This window comes from Patagioenas fasciata, chromosome 1 (assembly GCF_037038585.1).
Source record: "Patagioenas fasciata isolate bPatFas1 chromosome 1, bPatFas1.hap1, whole genome shotgun sequence".
NCBI classification, from domain to species: Eukaryota; Metazoa; Chordata; class Aves; order Columbiformes; family Columbidae; genus Patagioenas; species Patagioenas fasciata.
In genome coordinates, this window is record NC_092520.1 from 98,873,909 (window position 1) to 98,897,117 (window position 23,209).

Below are 23,209 nucleotides of genomic sequence, written 5' to 3' on the forward strand. Positions count from 1 at the left end.
CTAATTGGATTAACGTAACTTGAAGCAGTTATGAGGTTCAACTAGACACCAGCATTTTTGTGTATTGGAGGGAGCACTTGTTTCCTCAGACAGTCTTGTATTTCTCATACCGTTGCACTGTGGATGAGAACCTTGTTTCATTGAACCAGTGGCAGTGTTACTGAGCTACTTGTGCTTAAACCTGGCACTCTTCAGAGCACCCAGCTCCCACTGCTTTCATTGTGGGAGAGGAATCACTCTTCCTTTGCATTTGCCTCCTCTGCCTACAGGGCTAATATACTCATCTAAGTTACTGTTTCTTAGGTGTCTGAGTACCTCCACATACAGTTCCAACACAATGATATGCAACCAGAATAAGGACACTCCACTGTGAGTTAGTGGAGTTGCTGGCATTATACTTCGTGTATGTTAATATTCTGCTTGTGGCAGGATTTAAATAATGATTTTCAGACTGTTTTACTGTCTTTCTTTTTTCACTGATGTGCAGTTTACTGGATGGAATAGTATGCCAGTGCTGTTAAATGCTATCCGGTTGTGGAAAGGGTACCTCAAGGAAAGCTTCTTAAGCACTTCTTAAAGGCAGTCAGCCTCCAGCTCCACCCCTTCTCCATGGGCAGCTAGTTCCAAAATTGGATTCCCAGGCTGTCACCTGCATTATCCCAAAGGAAGGCAAATACCTGTTTCAGTCAAGAGCCAGTAATGAGCCACCTGTTTTGCCACACTTGGCATGTTTGTCAACGTACAGATCAACACAACTGTAAGTTTGGTAGGCAGGCACGGTTCATGCTGAAAGGTGCACACTGGTCATTGAAGGCTGTGAAGGAATGAATTTTACCTCCTGTTGAGCCTAGGAATTGTTAAACATCCAGACAGATCTTCTTATTACAACATCACATATGTAACTGAAAATAAATGAGCTGGTTATTAATTTAGCTACAGAAGTGCCAGGACTAACCCATGCATAAACTAGAAGTAAATATATTTCACGGGGGAAGGCATAGATTTGGAGAGGAAACGGAAGATTAACTCTGTCCAGATCCTTCTGAAGGTTTCAAAGAAATCATTTATGAAACTGGCACGCTCCGCTAAGAACAGTTTCCCTGTGATGAATGAAACCTAAGGCACAAAGGAAGACAGAGTGCCTCACAAGGTATGTGCCATAAAAAGTCTATAACCAGTCAGCCAGACAGAAGAAGAGAGAGACATTCAAAATTTAATTTGGTGTAAGTGTATTTTGTGCCTTGATGTACCTTTTACAAATCTGGCAATGGCACTGTCCATCTATTTTGGATACCGAAACCAAATAATTAAATGTTCATTTTGCTCTAACGTCTTGTGAGTAAAGAGTGATTTCAAAGTAACTAGCTAAAAAGACAATCATTATCACACAAGGGAGAAAATCTGTGAAACAAGATCATGAGGCATACGTCTTTCTCCCTTCACACATATCTGGAATACCCAAATACATATCTCCACAGAAGCTGGAAGAGCGTGTTTGAGAGGCAGTAGGAAGAAAGGTTCTTTCAGTGACTATTCATAACCGAGAGGGCTCTATGATATAAAATAAGGTGATGGAGCCAAAAAACCAGGGTCCTAGAAGAGAAATCACACAATTCCTCTGAAATATTCCAAAACCTAAGCTACCTTTGCTGTAGTCCAGACCTCTGGAAACACTTTTTGTTGCTCTCTGCACTAGCCAAATATCCTTGCCATCCATTAAAAATGGTCAAGATTTTCCCTGGGAAATAACTCCAACAGAAAATGCCCTCTTGGTGAAATCCAGAATTTACACATGCAAATTTCTTATTTACCCTAAAGCTTTGGTTTTTCATCAAGAAAATCAGAAGTGGACCACCCTCCTGTGTCCTTCCGAGGAACATATCAATTCTACTTTTTTGTTGGAAAAGGAAAATTAACAAGAATACTCCAGGCATATGATGAAGAGGCTGGGAAATAAAAACAGTAACAAAACTTGTGCTACAGCTCTCAGACTGGAAGCTTCCTGGAGCCCTTTCTCATTAAATATGTTTTTAGTTTTGACTTTATGTCCAGAAGCATAACCCAAATATATTCATTGTGAACATTGTGAAGAAGTTTGGTTTTGCAGCACTGGATTTCTTTTTTCCAAACCTTTCTACTGGCTGCTTCTTTTGTCCACTTCTCTGACTCTTGTTAATGGTCTTTTTATTATCAATGCATAATGCCTGGATCTGCTTTCATAATCCTGTCACTAGTCTTCTGCTCTTACTCTCTTAAAACACCTTTTGCAAAAAGCTAATCTTCCCTACAAAGGAGTGAACCTAAAAATATGAAGACCAGTGCTGTGCTGTGATAATACATTGAGTGTGACTTCCTCACTGTATTAGTTTAATAGCTATCTTTCATTCTCATTAACCTTGTAACATATGTCCTCTTGTCTTATTTTGTTTAGTTTTAGTCTAGCTTGAGTCTACAAATCTCTCCTCAACTTGTAGCCGTTGTGCAAGTAATTCACTGAAGCCAAACAAGAGAGGATCACTCCGCTAATTAAAAATTCTCTGGCTTTGATACCACCAGACTGTTGCCTCCCTGGAGAGAGCATCAAGACTGTTTTTCAGGAAAGCACTTCACATTTTAGTGATGCTGTAAAAATACTGATTTTAAGAACCAAGAGCTGAATATCACGTTATAAACTCTTGCAGTGAGGAAGAAGTACCTTTAACTGTCAGCTGGCTCTGATCAAGCACAGGTCTGAGCTACAAAAAATATTGTGCATGCTCAGGATCCAGAGCTGCATTTTACAAATGGCACCTATGTTAACAAGAACCAAACTTCAAATCGTGAATTGTCACATTCTTGATGTTCAGGGTTTCTCAGTCCAAGGCATTGGAACACTTCCAGCTTACACCCTACTGTTAGCATTACTACCTAGACAGCCATTCCGCTGTCCCTTTTTCTTAGACATGCAATAAGTAAATAAGCCCTCTGAAAAAAAAAATAGATCTAGATTACTGCTGTGTTAGTCTTAAATACTTATGTCCTCCAGCAGTGCTGGCATCCTCAGGACAATTACAGAAAGCCAGCTTTGCAGAAGCACTCTCATCTGGTGACAGCTATTTCTGTCCTTGCTCAGCCAGCCTCCCAGATGACCACATATGGATTTGTCACTGAGTCACAAGATCATGCACAGCAAGTGGCATCTTTCTTATTGCAGAACAGCGTGTTGGTGGGTTTGAGCATTACAAAGTACAACTAGATTTAATAAGATCAAGAGGAAGGTTGGTAGCAAACTCAGCAGTCCAGGACTAGCCAAGGTGGGACATTGATTGTAGAACCACAGAATATCAGGTTGGAAGGGACCACAAGGATCGTTTGGTCCAACCTTTCTTGGCAAAAGCACAGTCTAGACAAGATGGCCCAGCAGCCTTCCCAGCTGAATCTTAAAACTATCCAGTGTTGTGGAACCCATTAAAATTGTCCAGTGTTGTGGAATCCAGCACAAATACACTGTCAAAACCAAAACAAAACTCTCCAGCCAAACCCAGCTCTTTGCACCAAAGCTTTCCCAGCAGTGTATGAAGGCAGCAGCCTCCTCGGTGATTGGGAAGAGCAGCCATCACAACACCAAGGGGAGGTGGAGGACCTGCCACTGGTGGGCACAAACCCAATACAGTGAGACCAGAGGAACTGAACTGAGCCCCATCTTCCAGTGATGACTCAAGTCAGCCCAGGGAAAACTTCTTGGATGTGATAACTCTCACAAGCCATTGGAAGAAGGGAGGACAAGTGCTGGGGTCTGTCTGAGAAATAAAGAAACGCAGTGGCTTTTCTTTTATTGTGGAGATTTTAGAATAAAGCTGGCTTGTGTCAGTGGAGTCACACAAGGATAGAGACCACAAATGGGGGCAGCAGCCATCTCCAAGAGGTGAATTTACTGTGTGCTCTGGCTGAGCAGCCCCAGCGATGCAAATTGCTGTAGCTCTGATAAATTAGGTTGCTAAAGCAGATTTATAGATACTATATATTGCTATAGGAGCACAAAGCAACCAGAGACTTTGAACAACATTTCATCCTTATGGCCTGGGACACACACAATGTTTTCTCTATTTTAACCAATGTAACTGTGCCAGGTAGGAAATGTTTCCTACAAACTGATTCACACAAATAAACTCTGAGTGTGGGCATGGCCATCTTGGCATAATAGTTTGTTACAGCTACCTTGTTTATTCGTTTCCCATACTCTGTTCATCTACTGGTGCAGCTGCCTTCAAACTAAAAAGGCCATACCACTTGAACTGTACTGATGTAGTACACCATTTATATACAGTCATTGAGTTAAACAGATGTAGCTTTTCATCTTTAGAAAAAGTTTGAACTATGGTAATGCATCAGACTTTTGTTCTGTTTAGTGAGAGAGGAAAATATAATGCGGAAAAGAAGAAAAAGCAGAAAGGGGGAAAAATTAACTACTCATGGATCCTTTTTCACTAGGTCAGAAAAATCTGCATTTTTCATTTAGTTGTCTGATTACTAGCTTTCTTTCTGGCCGCAGCTTCAAAAAAATTGTGCTTTCCCGTCTTTACTCCCTACAGAAAACATTGTCTTCAAACAAATATCTCAAAGGGTTTATAGAGCTGACTACAGACTGATGCTGGAAGGAAAGATAATTGTGCATGAGCCGATACATGTTGCAGGGAGAACTCTATAAACAATCACACATGAATTATATCCTCAACAAACGTAATTACAAAACAATTCAGAAAATGCAAAAAAGCTTGTATTTTTTGTAGTTATTTCTTTTCTTGGCCTGTGTTTTGGACAGCTTTCAAGCATCCCTGATTAAATCTGGCTGGAGAACTTCTGGTGGAGCCCATTCCTGATGAGAAATGTCGATTCGTCAGAATTAAACACTGTCAAGTGTGGGAATCTGTCACATTTGGTTCAGCACTCATGGGCTTCAAAACTTGCCTGCTGTGCAGGCTGCTGGCAGAAAACTGCCAAATTTCCTCCTGTCCCATCTGTACCTCCCATGGCAACCCACCAGGCAGACTGCATGGAGGGGCCTGTAGGCTTAAGGCGGACTTCTCTGCAGGCCCTCCAAGGATCATAGGGATCAGGAGGTAAAATATATGAGGTGAAAATCTCTATTCTTAAAATAGCTGGAGACAAAGCAGTCAGCACCTGACTCAGCTTCCAGGTTTCTGATGTAGGTCCTGTACTCCCAAAGCAGATTGCCAAATCAGCATAATACAACTTTGAAATTGCTTACAAATGACCCCAGGAAAGATTAACCTTTGCTTACAGCAATATGTCAGGAAATGTGTTATAAGCTTTCTAACGCAGGATATTTGAAAGTGTTTCAACCTATATTTCTATCTGAGCATCCTGTTTTAATGTTGTGTTAATCACCAGTCCCTACTGCTAGTCCTCCATCTGTGAAGCTCGAGTAACAACTGACCATTTTGTGCAGTTACAACCACTATTTGTCATTTTTTTTCATGTGCATAGTGGCTACCCTGGAATTCCGCACACCTCATGCCTGCCCAAGAGTCACCAAGAGCACTCTGCTGCTAATCTACAGGATCTTGACTCTAGGCTGTAACTTGTTCCATGCCATGTTGCCCTCAGTAGGTATTAGCTGGAATCTTGGGCTCCTAACTTGCCTTTTCAGGTGTTTGCTCAGGATGCTGCTACACCTACCAGGGATGAATGACAGAGACGTGTCACTGGGGAGCTATGCATTGGCACAGGACCTTGGATTCCCAAAGGAGATGACAACCCTGCAGGACTTGCCAACACAAACATCTGCTGGGAGATTCTTCCTACTCACTCCACTTAGAAATGCAGGAGATGAGACAGTCACAGAATAGGAAGGAAAACGGAATGAGGTGAAGGGTTTCACTCAACATTTTGCAGGTGTCCTGGTACTGTCAGAAATTCTCCTTCCTGCAGCAAGGTGTTATTGCAGCTTCTAAAGTACCTTCACCTGTGTCATGCTGAGGGTCTCCTTTCTGCAATTCTCCAACCTGCCTTTCCCTCACAGTTGTCAGGATAGTGTTTTCCCTTGCTGTTCTCACATTGCTGTTCTTGCATTGTTATTCTCTTGGCTGTGCACCTGCAAACTCCAAAAGCATGAGAATCCCACCCTCCACCACTGCTTCCCCTTCCCTTTTCCTGCCTCATGCTTTGTAGCCTTTGGTTTATAACAGAGGAAAAACAAGCCTCTGCTGATAGCATAGTAGGTATTAGCTGATAAGAATTACTCAGTAACACTACATGCACAAAGCTGAGCCACCCATCAGCCTTCAACACTTGTACCTTATCAGAGCATGCTGCAATCAACACTGAGAGCATCAGAAGCGGGGAAAAACAACAGAGGCTCTAAGCAGGTCCCAGCGTCAAACACACAGTACTATGTTTTTCTGACTGACTGGGGGAAAAACACAGAGCGGGGGAAAAATCATCCGCATTGCTGCATTAATTTGCTGTACTGAAGAGATCAATCTGATGAAGATGCTTGTCTGTTCACCCAGAAATAACCCTAGGAGAGCTTTCCCTTTTCCATTTTATTGGCTTTCATTCTATCACTTATCTTTACTAAATGGTAACTTTGAATTCACTGTATGCTTCCAGCTATAGACCCCACAAATAGAGCATTGTGAATGTAGGTCTTTCACAAGATGGTCTGTGTGACAGTGTTTCTAAGGACTCACCTGAACTCATCTGAGTCCAGCAATGAACATCCTAAATCTGTTGTCTGTTATGGATCTTCAGCTATGCTAGGAAACACCACCTATTTTAAAACTTTTATTTCAAAATAGTGTGCTGAGCTCGAGTCACAGGATGCATATTCAGGTGATTTATCCTTAAGATAAGTAGGTTTAGACAGAACTATTTTCAGCTCAGTTTCAGTGAAGATAGGATCTACAGGATGCACTCAGAAAGCTCCAAGGGAGCATTGTGCATCAAAAACCAACTTAATTTTCTTATAGCTCTTTAATTAACCCCTCCAAACAGAAGAGACCTTTCTGAATCACATAGGCTTGTGCTTGTCTGCTGTCTAACTCTGCAGCTCACTGCTCTATCTTTGAATTCTGCAAACACTTCCACTTGTTTTTTTAAGGTTCTGTATAAATTAAAGCTCATTTGGGCTCCAGTCATGTACAGCTCGAGTCAAAAGGAGTTAACTGTTAATTTAATTTGGAGTAGGATACATGCCTTCTTTAGTAAAGCAGAAACAAGAACGCAATCATCTCTACTAATTTAGTAACTTAGTGGAACTTGCATGATGCTATTAATCTTACAGTAACTCAGTTTTCTTAGCACTAGCTGGCAATCATAATTTCTATGACTGTTAGGAGATCCTCTTGCTTCTGGGACTTGGTTTCAGCTACTGACTTCAGATTCAGACCCACTGGAGTTAAGTGAAACCCTGCCTTATGTGGTCTAGGATAACACTGCAAACATTTCAGGAAATACCAATTTGTATATTCGAAAGAGTGATATCAGGCTGTGTTTCCAGAATGTTTTGCATTTTCTTGCATCTCTAATCCTTAGTGAATCCCATGGGAACAGATGGCTGACTGCAGATTTCTTGCAGAATTTGTCATTCCTATGTTTGGATTTGTTTGTGTTCAGACTTTGAGGGTAACTATTACTCAGATACTTAAACTTCTGATGAACAAACTGTTGTAGGTGAAAAGACTGCTTATATTGTTAATGCTAGCAAGTGGCAGATAATTGGGTGTATGAGGGGATACACATCAAAAATTTGACTTCTGAACACTCAAACAGAGCCTGCTGCTTGCTACTCACAAGCAGTACAGGCTGGTTCTAAATGTTGATAGCACCTGGACTGAACAAATTTGCATGTCCTGAATCCTCCCATTAATGAAGACCCATAAGACAGAAGCACCAGTTAGGAGGATGATCACGTGTTGTCCTTCTGCACCTAGACTATTTAGATTAGGAAAAACAAGGACTTGGGATTATGGAGAGAAAAGATAACAAAAACCAAGGGTTCCCCAAAAGAAGAACTCATCTTGGAGGGAAGAAGGTGACCTAGAATGAAGAAGATGAAGAAGATTCCAAGTTGGGGGAAGATCCTGGAATCACAAGGAGTTCTTGGATATCAAATCAGAGTGAAGACAAATGCAGTGGGATGTTCAGGTACCTTGGCTAGTGATGTCCAACATCATTAACTGTGAGCAGCAGCACAGTGTGAATTAACGTGACTTTTGCCCAGCTTTCCCAGACCAGTAGAGACCAGCTGGAGAGGGAAGTTGAGACCTCATGAAGGTAGTGCATGGAGGGGAGTGACTGTGTTAGATAATCAGGTAAGGTAAAAGCTCTGATCTTTCTGGTTCTTCAGTAAATCCTGGCATCCAGATTCAGAATGAGTTGCTTGTTACTCTGTCTTGCCCATGAACAAGCAGGAAAGATAAAATTCATCCAATAAGCTACTCATTACGAATGATACCCTGAGGCTGAAATTCACCCAAGTACAGTGTCGTGGGACAGTAATTTAGGGTTCTGCTTACTGCAGAACAATATTTGGATTTCTTAAAGAGAAGTGCGACTTAAAGAGTTCGGTGGTGGGTTCACTCTATTATTTAATGCACCGGGGAAATATGCCAAGCCAAATGCTGCTTACCTTCTCTCCAGGTGCCCGTACCCACTCACGAAGCAAATGTTCAGGCGCCTTCCCTCCCTGATAAACGTTTGCTCCAGGGGTAGGTGTCCTGGAGCAAACCCTCAGGATTCCTCTCTCCCTGGTAACTATTCGCTCCGGAGTCTATATTTTAGAACCCCAGTGGCAAACTTTCAGGTGAGACTTGATAACCATATGTGGAGCAGACGTTCAGGAGACAAAATTCTTAGGAAAAAACATTTAATGGAGTACAATAGCAGGAGGGATGACTCAAACTGGGTACCTGCACAGAGGTCCACCTGAGCATAGAAAACTATAAACTTTTATATCTTTACAGACCATTCATACCATGATTCAATCCAATAGCAATATTTCACTTGGGGATCTTCTTGCTTCTCATTAGATCTTTTTCGCTGATCCCATGTGGGCCTTTGTTTTGTTCAGCTGTAGACATTGTTTATGGTCCATAGCCTTGCAGATACTGTTTCGTCTGAAAAAAATCCTTTCTTCTCAGTGAAGTGCAAAATACGCCTTATAAGTGTTCAGTGTAGATTGTAGTTGCTATTGGTAAATATGAGCAGAACTTTACAGCTTAAAATTTTAGCAAATCCAGCTTACCAAGTAACATGAAGCAAAGAGTATATTGAAAATCATACAGCCTTATATGTCTAAATAATTCATTTCATTTAGTATGCATCTACTTAAGCTAAATGATTAATACTGAACTTGAACTGGGCTCATCCACCGACCTGTGAATAGTAAAACCATTGCCATGCAGCTCACTTATTTAGCAGGGAGAGCTCAAAGTGGGCTCATCCAGGCTGTCATATTTATAGAATGAAGTGGTTGATTCGTGGTCAAATTGCATACGGTAGGAAAAGTACACACAAGACACCCTGCACCCACAAGTCACTGGTGTTCAGTGTGCCGTTCTGCTTCCTTGTGGGTCTCCTGGCAGGAGATCTTGGCCCAGATGCAGCTCAGGCTCTGGAGCCTGGACCAAACTGCTGCTGGTTTGACTGGGTGGGGGGGTCAAGTGCATCCGCCACATATAGGGAGAGGTACAAACTGTGTGTATCACTTCAAAATCACCCAAGACATGGAGCTGGGAATAGGACTAACTCTGCTCTAGCTGGTATAATGTCCTTGTGTTGATCCACTGTACAAGGATGAAATTCCCTTCTCATTTTAGAAGCCATTATCAGTAGCAGAAGCTAAAGAATTTTCCTCACCAAAAAGTTTCTGACTTGAAGACACCAAAGTGAATGGAAAGGCAGAAGTAAGCCAGCAGGTTTTGTTTATGGATGAATTTTCTTGTATTTTCAACCTCAGTTCCTGCTAGAATAGAAAGCTAGGATTTTGTCTTCCTCATATTTTTTTCCTTAAAGATGACACCCTTCCACCTTCAGTTCAAGATGTTTTTATCCTTCAAGGTGACCCCAGACTTCAGATGAACTAAAGGAGATTGAATGCAATGTACAGAGACTGAAAAATAGATTTTACATGGTTTTATGGAGGTACGACTGTGCGGTTTACAACAATATCTTCTCACAGTAGAAAACAAGTAATTATAGACAATCTCCATTTCTTTTATTTTCCTCTTGTCATTTTGGTAAGCACCATGAATTTCCAAGTGGAAGCTCATTTGGGAAGTAGAATTTTTTTTCCTCTCATTTGCTTGTTCTCCATATCACCATGTATCTTCTTGTTAAAAGAGTAAGCAGTGCTCGTATCTTACCAGTAGAACAGCTTTAAATCAGCTCTTCGATCCTGTTTTTATGGTGATTTCCCAGTGATGCTCCAAGATACCAGTTGCAATTACAAATATGCTGCAATACAATCCCAGTAGCAGAACAGACTGAAGGCCATCTTCTGTTAAGAAGATTGCCTTGAATTACTTGCAGGACAATCAACTCATTTTTATATTAAAAACAAACAAACAAACAAACGAACAAACCACAACCTGTTAGAAGTTGGACTGCCCAGCCCATTACTTCAACTGCGACTCATCTGTTGGCCAGAAGTTTATCTGATGATATAGCCATCTCTAGACACAGCAAGAGCTGGAGTTTTCAACTATAGTGATTTCAACTATGAGTTATTGACACGGAAAACAAGTTACTCCTAAGTGTACCTACCACAGTGTTTGGAGAAACGATTCTCCACCCATGATATGTGATCAGAATTCAGGACAAAAAAAAAAATAGTTTAGTAATACAATATTTTCTGAGATCCTGGCAACACTTAATTCAATGTTTGCCACTGATTTACTTTACTGAAGATGATATTTCAGCCTACTGCTTGGCTGGTGATGGCCTGGGTAGCTGCTAGTATTGAGGTTGCTAAGACTGTGAGTGTGGTAAGATGGACCAGGTATAAAAAAAGGAAGCTTCAAGCCTTTACAAAATCAGTAGGTGGAATGTCAGGGGATGTGTTCCCAGCTACATCTCTAAAGGAAAGTCATCTTCAGATGATGCATCACCTGATTGTCCTGAGTGAGAGCAAAATAAATCCTCTGCTTAGCAAAACTGCTAGCATCTCATCTGCAGACAAGCTAAGAACAGCTGTTTTCAGTTGTTGTGCATTTCAGCTGGGATATCCACCCAATGACTTCAGGAACAACAGCAATCAATTATCTTGTGGATATTCAAGAACAATTCAAAATAGTGGGAGATTCAAGACTGATTCAAGTCAAAGAACAATTCACAGAGACTTGAAGGAAAAGAGGATCTTTAACTTTAAATATCCCTAAAAATCTCTTGCTTTAAAAATTATTTTGGTTTTGTGAAATTCAAACAAAATTCCATTAATACATAGAAAAGATTTTAAATTATTTTGACTATTGAATCACTATAGCTCAAGAATGTTTAGCTTGCAGCAGTTTGTACATCAGGAATATTATATAACGTTACACGGTTAACACTAATAAAATCCAAACTGCAGAAAATAAAACATTTGACAGCAGTTCTGGGATTATTTTGGCCTCAGTGAAGAAAAGCGACTGTCATAACCGTGAAGCTAAGAGATTTTGTGTCATAAAATTTGTGACATACCTCAAACATTACTTATAAACTAAGAGATCTATGAAGAGCCAGATGTTAGCATCGCAATATAATTTTAAAGGAATCTAATATTTTTTTAAAAATTGGTGAAGAAGGGAGATATGGAGGGGAGAATTATGTGGGACAGTCTACTCTTACGGTACTAAAGTAATTAGTTTATCCTGCATTCAGTAAAACCAGCAGGTGAGACAGACATACTTAAGTCATGATTTCTTTGCCATTACACCCAGCCCAGTAAGGTTCTGGAACCAACAAACTCTCTGTGTCCCTTGAACAAAAAGGAGCAGCCAGAAGGTGCAAATTCTCAGTACTGTCTAATAAAAAGAAAATAACAACTGAGAGATTTGTAAATGTTTACTGTAATTCTGCAACAGAATAAAATGTTAAATTCCCCATACTGCTCTGGCACTCCCACCCTGATCATCATCATCAGTGAAAATATACCTTCAGTGCAGCAGCTGTAGCTGGTCTAATAAGATATCTACATAAAGAAAATAGGCAATCAAATTTTTGCAAAGTATGAAATTTTCCATTAAATGGTCTCTTCCTTTTATGTAACACAGCTGCAACAGTTCTCACTAGCTTCTCCTATCCATGCCTCAGCAAACAGAAGTCTCACTGGCAGGATATTTTCCAAATGAGTTATTTGAGATTCAGAATATTTCCTCTAGAGGCATCTATACCATGACCCCCAAAAGTTTATCCTGAAAAAAAAAAAAAAAGATCATATCGTTAAGAAATAGAGAATGTTGCAAATGAAGAATATATTCTGGTAAATTAAAAATAGCTGCAGATGTAATGAATGTCTGTGTCATTTGCTTCTAAATGAATCTGTGGTAACTTAGTGAACTTATTAGTCTTCAGAAGGCCTTTGATGTTGTGATCTGTTTGGCTTTTTCTGCTGAACTTTATAGTTTTGCTTTTAATAAGGCAGGGATTCTGTGGTTTTCATCTGAGTAACAAGTCATTATTAGTAGACTGAATTGCTTGGAATTACTGTAAATTGAAGTGTTTGTCTGCTAATTGATAGAGTTTCTGAAGACCTGGATGAAAAGTGGTGTTCTTTTCCAACATTAATGATCTATTGAATCCTGTCCAATGGCTAGTGTTGGTATCAACAATATAGGCTGCCTATAAGGCTGTATCATTTCTTCTGCAGAATGAGTCTTCAGTGATTTAAACAAACATAATGTCTCAGAAAGATACAGTTGTTGAAGTAATCAAAATGCCAGTCCATGCTTACATGGGGTAATGACAATCATGGAAAATCTCTGCAGCTGCTGTGGAGTCCTTTATTTTACATCTCTTTATACTGTCAGCCTGAGGAAGCAGTCAGTCTTCAGTTAACTGCATCAAATTTGAGCAGATCACTTGAGATGTGTGAAGGTCATTTCTAGGTTTCTGTTACCTTTGAGGCCTACCTACTGTACCACAATGACTTAACACACTGGCTGGGTAGAAATCACTCAAAATTAATACACATTCTTGAAGAGTTTTGTGTCTTTGAAATGATTTCATTTTGAATTGTCTTGCCATTTGCCATTCAGTTTGACATCAAATGTTTTGCTTCCTCTGGGTGTGACTAAAATCCATATGTCTTTCATCTAAGACAAGAAGAAAGTACAAAAAACACCTCTTGAAAATAATTTTAAAACTAAAATCAGATATGTTATAAAGCAATCTGGTGTTTCAGAAATACTTCATTAGTATCAACAGTTTGGACTTCCAGTAGAGCCTCGTAAATTCTTTTGAGTCAAGAGGATCTACTAAATTCAACATGTGGTAATAGGTTCAATTCCTATCCAAACCTAAATTTCATGCAAGTTATCATTAAAATAAACATCACACCATGTGCTGCAAAGGACTTTGTCAATGTCAAATTTCGCCCTTTTGTTACCTTTCTTTGAAGAAATTTATTTATGTGATCACCTTCCTAATTGTCATGATATTGACATTACCTTAAGAAAAATACACAAAGCTCATATTTCATTCACTATCATTCATATTTTCATTCTTCAGCACTGAAATAAATGCTGTATATTTGACGTTACTTTTCCCACATAGAACAGCAACTGTGTTATTGAATAATGCATACAGTAAATGGGAAGCCGTCTTGCCTGCAATGGCCTATAATTTAAAAAAACTCACGCTTTGAGTGACTTTGAGCAAATGACTTGACTATTCTCTTCCTTCATTTCTCCCAGTGTATAATGTATGTATAATGCATGTATATAATGCTACCAACCTGTTCTTCAAAGCACTTGAGTTCTGTGAATGAAATTGCTAAATGAATGAAGTAATAACAATTTCCCTTTTCATTTTCTGCTTGCAGTGATAAACGATATGTGTATCTGTTGCTAAATGCTTCTATTATATTAAATATGCATTGTTATTATCATCTATACATTAAGGACACAGTGCTACACAAGACCATGGAAGGACCATATGCAGGACTAAAGGACTGTGGAGGAGGTGGAGGGAGGTACTCTTCCATGAGAAAATGCCTAAAAGGTCAGAAACACTCCCCAGCTAAGACTGCTCCTCAGCCAAACCTCAGCTCCGATGTCCTCAAGGCAGCTCTTCTTTTCAGAGAAAACACAGAGAGACTAAACAAGCTGGCCAAAACATCAGCACTTTGTGCAGATCTGGCACTGAAACATCCTGGGCCCACCTCAGCACTCCCACTTTCTTCCTCATTGCCTTCTTATACTGATACTTACTTCTACCTGCTTATTCCTCTTCTATTGTACACAGATGTGCTTTGCTCTGCATTGATTTTTCCAGAAGCAGCAGCAGCTGCTCTTGGCAGGTGTAAATACTGTTTAGCACATCCCCTTCCTTCCCTTCTCAAAGCATATCTGCACACACACACGTGCACATAGAGCAATATTATTGTACGTTAAATTACCACTATTGAAATCAGATTCTGGCTTACCTGATGCTGACAACACTGTGTTTTATTACTAAATGGTACGAATAATTTGTGACATGCTCAATGATTCATCATGTAGCTCATCTACTCAGGGATTTCCTCCAGCATGTAATATCACCAGAATTTTGCCTGAGGAACAACTGTCAGAGAGGACTTGCTGTTACACCTTGCTTCCTTCTCCTGGAACATATTAGCATAACATAAGTAAACATCACAGAGCAGTTTGACACATTGTGTAAGTACTGATTTTATGTTAAACTTGAACTGATAATATAACAGATGCTTGATGAAAAGAGTTAAATTGGCAGAAACTTTCTTAGTCCACTAATACATGTTTTAAAATAGGAAAACGTAAAAGTAGCTGGTATGTCTGTATCCACTATAATTCAGCCACATTTCTGTATCCTTGCTTCTCATTTAGCATAAATGGGAATTCAGACTGCAAAAAAGAAGTTTTGCATTTATACTGTTCTACTATAAACATATTTCCTTTTATATCAGACAGTGAGTCTGTATTGCGTATATAACATGGAGCACATGCAAGGTCCCTCTGGCCTCCACTTGGCTCACTCAGAGGACATTAGAAATGCCCAGGAGCAGCATACATGACTTGCTGAATCAAGGGCATATCCATAGTCACTGGAACAGAGGTTGTTCCCAAAGGAGTACAGCAAGTGCACTAATTGCTTCATTCATTAACATAAGAATATAATAATGACCAACCTCGTTCAGGCCCAACTAGCCCCAAGTCCTGTTTCCCAAACTACCCAGTAGGAGATACACAAGGGAAGTTCATAATAAGTACAGACAGATTTTTGGACAAGCACCTTCTTCTGGCAGTCAATGCCTTAGAGAGCACCTGAGCTGAAGGTCATACAGAGACTAACCTGTTTAATGAGTGCCAGTGCTCCTGTCTTAATTTAGCTAATCCCTTCCTGCATATATTTGCATTTTTGCCTCCGCAGCTTCTCTCAGTAGTGAATCCCTTCCTGTGCGAAAAAAACACCTTCAGTTTGTTTTAAAATTCTTACTTCATGCTTTGGTATTGAAGTCCTGTTAGTTCCTGTGTGACCAGAACCAGGGAATAGTCCTTTCTTCAACCCTGTAGTAATTTAGTTCTGTTTTAGTATATGCCTTTCCCTTTTGCCTCTTTCTGAAACCAAAAACTGGCTGTTTAGTCTCTCCTCCTGTGCAAGCCATTCTCTGATGAAACTTGTTGATACCTCTTTCAACTCTGTTTTTTATTAGATGAGAGAAGGACTAGATTTATGTGGAGTCTTCATAATATGTCCATACCAGGTAGCTATGCAGATGTTTAAAAGTGGTTTAGGTCTCACTCTGAATTCCTCTCCCTAGTAATTCCTAACAGCCTGTTTGCCCTTTCGACCGCTGCTGAGCAACAAGCTTCCAGAAACAACTCCAAGATTTACTTCTTGTCTTGTAATAGCTAATTCAGAGCCAAGAACAGTATACACATGGCTAGAAATATCTTTTTCCCAGATGCATTATATTGCACAAATCAAAGCTATATTTTGGTTAGTGTATAGCAAGATTTTCTGCCATCATTCAGTCAGCTTTAGATTTCAATGTAATAAGAAACAAACTTCATCACCTAGCCCCCTTTTAAAGGGGTGATGCCCCAGCACAGTTAACATTCCCCTACTATTAAAAATTAATCATTTGTTCTTTCCTGTTTCCAGTCCCTTAACCAGTTATTAATCCATGTGAGGCCTTTCCAAATGACAGTTTCATCTCTGTAAAAACAGTTGGGGATGAGCCTTGTTGAAAGCTTTCTGGAAACCCTCAAACACTATATCAACTCAATCACCTTTATTCATATACTTCCTTACACCTTCACAGAGCAGTCATAGATTTGTGAGTCATGACTTTCTGTGGTAAAAGCTGTGTTGACTATTCCTCAACAAATTGTGTTTTTTACCCTGTGCCTGGTAAATCTATTCTTTACACAAGTTTCTATGACTTTGCTTGGTTCAAAAGCCAGATGTAAAGCCTTTGTTTGCCCACATCTCTCTTGCAGTTCTGGTTTAAAAAAAAAAAAAAAAAGTTGCCTTTCATTTTTCTGATATCTAGAGCCTAGACTTGCTTATTCTCAGAACCAAAACCCTTAGCTCCTTTACAGTTTTTTGAAACTATTTATTATTATTTATTGATTTGTTCCATACCCTAGTCCACTGTTTTTACCAGCTAAGACAAATGTTACCTGGATAGGCATGCCCTAAAGAACAGTGAAGTCTCAGGCCTCTCCCTCACCTCTCTGCAGAGAACATAGAGACAAAGAAACCCAACTACCACCTTTCCCAGGAGAAGCAACAGATATGCTTCCCACCAGAAGCAGCTGTTGCTACTTCATATCTTCCGGTACTAGAAGATGTGGTACCAGCTGTGCAGATACCTGTTTACACTGGGGTTCATCCTATCCAGTATTCATTCAACTTTCTTGCAATGAACTTGTCTTCCCTGTGTGATGCTTTTATATGTTGTTCACTCCTGGACTTCACCAAGTGTAGTAGATGTCCTACCTCTGATGTTTTTGAAGTCTTTGTTGTTACGAAGTTTCACATGTTTAGCAAATTGCTTCTCACAACCTTCTCTATTATTTTTTTCTTGGACTGCCTTAAGAGGGTTTTGCATTTAACTTGATAAAGTTTTTGCTGCTGGTTATGGAATCATTATACTTTTCTCTGCTTGGCTCAAGGGTTGTTTAATTATTTAATGCAAGGAAACACATCCTGGAAAGGAGAGACTGGAAGAGCCTCATATGAAATGCCCTTCAATCCCCTGGGAGCTAAAGGGTCATATTCCCTTGAAGAATTGAAGGGATTTGATGCTGGGTTTCTCTCACTTCAACCTCTGAGTAGATGCTAGTCTTATCTTCCCCTTTAGTTCCCCAAGCACTTGCATCTTATACCCCCTAATTGGTGTTCCTTGGGGCTGCACAGGTGGCTCTCAGCAGAGCATCAGTTCACCCCACGCCACAGGGCCAGATTGTCCCCCTCACTCCATGAGGTTTCCAAGCATCCAACTCTTGGACCCATTTTCTTCTCCCAGGAGCCCCTCACTGTGAGTTTAGTGTTATAACTCCTTCCATGCTTCTATAGCTCAAGCTTTCAGGCTGTCTACATATATACATTGTTCTTCTCACCAAATGCTGACACTTTAAAATTAAAATATGTCAGCACTAGTTAAGCCCAATATGCAGTCTTATGATCATGACAAAGTAGTTTGGGTCAAGATTTTTCTTGTAATCATTCTTTGCAGTGGCTTGGAAGGAAAAGTCCCTTTGGTGCTTGCCCTGGCATTAACCTTTCAGAGTGGAATGCAGAGAGACAATTCGGTCTGTTGTTTGTCCCCTGCTCTAAAATAAAATAGTTTATAAAGGATACTTGTATATGTATTCTTTAGTGAAAATCCCCATCCTGTTACCAAATATTCAAAATTTGCTGTTACTCTATTGCAATGACTTTCTCTGTTTTGGAACAGTGTGATTTAACATGTGAAATACAGAGGAAATTGCTTTTTCATGGTGTTTCAATGATTCTGAAACACGGCCTCACTGAAATTAAGCTAACTGATTAACTGAGCTAACTCAATCAACTGAATGAGCCCCACTCTCATATAGGACTTAAAAGGAACCTAGACTTTCCTCTGACATATCTATCATGGCCCCAATGGTCTTTTACCTGAGGATCTGACTGAATCTAAAAATAAGTATATTGTTATCTGAAGTTTACCATCAAAGTTGCTTAAAGATACTGCCATTCTGGTCTTCTCAAAATCAGCAGCCCACTAGGTCTACAGTGTATGGAAATGAAACAAGTTGGAATTCTAATTGACTCAAAATTGATTTCCATAGTATCTGGCCTTATAGAGCGTATTATTTTGCCTTGAAATGAACTGACCAGAGTTTCTTCTAATGCAGTGTTGGGATGCTATAAAAGCTTGGTCAGCTGGAAGACTGGTAACAATAACCTCATCCAGAGCCAGTATATAATCACTCTGACCATTTGTTATGCCTTTATGTGGAAGGAAAGCTGAATGAAAACAAACCAACCAGGAACTTCTTAGGAAGGAGGTACTGTGACATTCTCAAGAAATCGTCTCTTAAAAGAGGCTACCTGGCTGCTTCTCTCCTAGGTGATTTGGAGGGACAATGATGTGCCATAAAGGCTCTACAACCACAGACGAAAGTAAACCCCAAAACATAGTCTAGACCTGCTCCTTTTTGTTCTCCATTCCAGAGAAAGGAGCTTCTTGTATTGAAACAAGAGCACTTACAGGGATGTGACCCTTAGTCCCAGCTTTCTCAGAAACTCAGGCTTTTGGGATGGACCGTACATTAGGAACAGTGGATGTTTCAGCAAGTCCTTTTCCAGGGCTGGTCCCTGAGTGACTGGTGAGGTGTTTTCTTTAAGCAAATTTGTTGGGCAACATGGGTTTTCTCTTTTGTGTATAAATCTGATCTCTGCGGAGAAAGAAGCAGATTTCTTTCTTCAGCCCTGGAAAATTTAATCCTATGTCTTCCTCAAGAGGTTCTAAGCCACAGTGGTGCAGAATCACCTTCCTTCACTCAGCCCAGGCTCTCTCCCAACTTCCCCCCTAAAGAGAGGGGAACCCTTAGCAATAACAGGCAGCAGCTCCATCGAAGCAGTGCCAGTGGTGAACTGACTCCCTGCAGGCACCAAGACCTAACTAAAGCTTCCTGCTGAAGTTACGGCATGGTGTGACAAGGACGAAGTACTTAGGGGGCCAGAAAGTAAGCAAGCAACTAAAACCCTAAGACTGTGGCCTCAGTAAATATCATGAGGCCAGGAAAGAGGGCTTTGGGGTCCTATTTTAGAACTTTTTCTAATATTGAGAACAGAAACCAGCTCATAGCCTTATTATCTTCATTAACCAGGAGGTAACGGCAGTCTGGAGTGGGAGAGGGAGCGTGTGTCAGGATCTCCCTCCGGATCAGCGCTCTTGTGTTCTTGTAAAAATGGAAGTTACTTTTCATCAGCAGGAAAAAGGAAAACTGCATCTAAGAAATTGTTCAGTGTAAACACCAGAATATTCATTATTCATAATTGTTTGATGAAAGTTTTATGTTAACAAATCTTTTTTTTCAGTGCATGGATCATAAACTATTTGCTACCTTTTCCTGTATTTTTACTTCTTCAATTCATGAGGTCACATTCATTGCCGGTGAAACTTTCAAAAAAGAAAAAATAAAGATATGAAATGAATCAGTGCTTTTGAGCACTCACTGGCTACCAGATGCCTTGTGGTCGATCTGATTCAGCTGCATTATTCGTTGCTTTGAATTTTCAGAAGGAGAAGCATGTTTAAAATGTCACTTACAATATGAAAATTTGTTTTAATACAACTTAGGCTGAACATTTATGGTACTTGCAGTGTTCCCATCTGTTCTTACGAACCTTTTCTTTCTATAAATAGGTGAAGGAAACTGCATTTTGTTGAGCTCTTGTCTTCAGTGAAAGCCTCATGACTTCTATTAAGTCTGTGTTCGCAGAGGTCATTATGAATAACATCTTGTTGAAGCTGCAGACAGAGATAAGAGTTTTATACGTGGAATCACAAAGTAAGGTTTGGCCATGGAGGATTCCACCAGTTTCAGGATTTTAATCCATATTTTCAGTGAGCTGACTCTTTGTCAGGATTGATTTTCCAGGCCTGCCACTTCCTCTGCCTGGTGTTATTCTGAGAGCAGAGTGCACACATTCGCCAGTTTCTACAAAGCGTGTTTCATCCACTACCACCTCCTCCCTTGTCCTCACAACCTTATTAACAGACACTACATTTTAAAGCAGACTGCATTGTTGATTAACAGGACTTGATAGGACAGATGTTGAGGGCTCCATCTGCAAGTTTGAAATTAAACATAAGCAGAAGTACTCAGGTTGTTAGCATTTCATTGGGCTTCATGCATAGGTAAATAGAAATTGAACCTAAACACCAATGTAACAACCAAGACTTTATTAAAATGTTAAAAATATTGAAAATCCATAGTATGAGTAAGGAAGACTAGATCTGTTTTCTTCCAGAAAATGTAGCCCAACAGCTTTACCTGTCCATTTAGAAAAAGCACATTCCTGTCCATGATGTGTTATATTTAATACGTCTGTGGAGCCCAGCATAACAAATGACTGAGATATATAACCTTCAGTCGATAAAGAAACCTGCTGTTGAAAGGAGGTACTGTAATCACAGCTGGTTATGGCTCTGCAGCACCCCTTGGGCAGCCAGCAGGTCTGGAGGTACAGACCCAGGCTGCGTCCCCACTGTCAGTTCTGCCACAATGGAACGATGACAAGGAGGGATGAGGAACCCAGCAGGGCCTTCATCTGCTTCACTTTACCTCGTGGCCTCACTGCTTATTTCAGACATGCATGCTTTTTTTATTTAGCTACCAAATTATTTTCATCATCAAAGTAATATTAATGAGCCCAGCACACAGGGAGGGAAAAAAAACCTGTGACAGTGAGAGCATAAGGGGAGGAAGGGCTCTCACACCACAGTGTTTCTGCCAAAACTTTGGCCGCCTGCCCAAAGAGACAGGCTTGGTCTCCACACGTCTTCACTGATACTTCAAATGGGGCTGAATGGCAAAATGACTGTGACGTTTCCTCTGCTGGTGCAGGACTGGTCACGGGGTGAGCTCCTCCTGCTTTCCTGGATGTGCACCTATGTCAGTTTGTTCCTTTGAAGAGCAAAGGGCTCCACCACTTGCCCTAGTTCAGGCTGCTGGACTAGAAGCCTCTAGTTGCCTATCTGCAACCTAGGTCTTCTCTGTTGATTTAAAAAACTAGCAATAATTTTTGCAGCAAACATGGCATACACGCATACTGTCCAGAGACACCTCCTAAGCAGTCTTTTTGGCCAAGCTTTGTGCAACGTGGCCCTGCAGGCTGTTGTTTTAAAGTGCCTGCTCCCTGGGGTGCTTTCAGGCACAGTTATCTTTCCCAAATGCTTTGAAAGTTGTTATAACTATGGTGATTGCCTCCACTTCATGAAGTAGCCGATCTGGTAACAGCCCTCCTGCAGAGCAGTACAACTTAAAGACACAAGCTGGGCCTGGCTCGGTTCACTCGCTAATCCCTTCACCTCCTGTCTCTATTGCAGTACAGGTCAACACAACTTTCTGCTTGGGGATGCCAAAGCTGGACATTGCAAAGCCTGGGACCACCTCGCAAATGCATTTTAGGGTATTGAAGAAGAGTTTGGCCATTTGAGCTCCCCTGAGTAATGACCTTAAAAAGGATGCTGTGGCTGGGTCTCTGCCGTGAAGCAAAGGCTTGAAAAGTTCACTGAGGTGCCAGTAAAAATTAGATTTTCAGCAGCTGCATGCATGTGTTTTTCTCACTCAACTTATGAGAGCTGCAATGTAAGAGACACTCTGAAGCTTAAGTTCAGCAAGTGAGGGAAAACGCTGATATTATTCAGGAACTGATTGGTGTCTGCCAATACCTGCCACCACTGGCTGAGGTTTGATGGAATAACTAAGAAAATATTTTGAAAATGTGACTGCCAGTGAATGTGTTCTTCTTGATTGCTTCAAGCTGGATAGTGTTTGCACAGATGGGGCACCTATCCCGGCTGGCAGGAGTACTGGTTGTATTGCTTTGCTAAAAAGGATTTTGTATCAACAGTCATCCAAAATATCATTGTATTGTCGTCTGGAGGCTCTTCGTGCTAAAGACCTGTATTTCTTCAGACCTCTGAACCTGATTGTCTGTTTCATCAACGCAATACTCGTGCATGCACTAAATCAACATTTCTTACAAATGAGAATAGCAGGAATTAATGCTCCTCTGCAATGTCAGTGAGCTGATGCAGGAAAAGACCCTTCAAAACTTTGGGGAAAAAAAAAAAAAGAGACTTTTGGAAGGTAAGATTGAATCCATGAATCACAACAAGCTGCTTAAAGATCAGGATTAGATAGTCAACCGGCTTCCTTTATAAGTATTACATTTTGTCTCTACTGCATCAGTATGTCTACAGGGGAAACACTGCCTTTCTGTTATGATGTTTAATGACCTTTTTCAAGTTAAAACCAATAAAAATCTCATCTCTCATAATAATTTGGACCGCTTTCTTTTAAAATAATTAGGAGTTAATAACTGGGTTATAACTTAGGAGATCTATGGTGCAATGTCATCAATTCTAGGCTTACATGAGTGAAATTTTGAAGCAATTATTGTAGAAGAGACCACTGTGGCCATTTAGTAATCCTCTTGATTAATTTATAAGGGGAAATGTTGACATTCAAAATTATAGTTGGGCTTGAGAAGGAACGGCAATTCATCCCCATTGAAGAAGGCCAGTGTTAGCTTGAGTTGACAGCAAGGTGGGTGGATACAGCCCTGGCTTGACCAGAGCTTGGTGTAGCTGTGTTCCCAGAATAAACGGTGTGACATGGGAGACATCCCCAACCCCTGACCTGGCCTAAAATCAGAGCATTTAATCCTCATCCTGATGAAGTAATCTCTGCTGGAGTGCATAATTACCACTGAATTTTTAAACAGCTGTAACACATAATATTAATGCCTGAAGAGAACAGCAAAT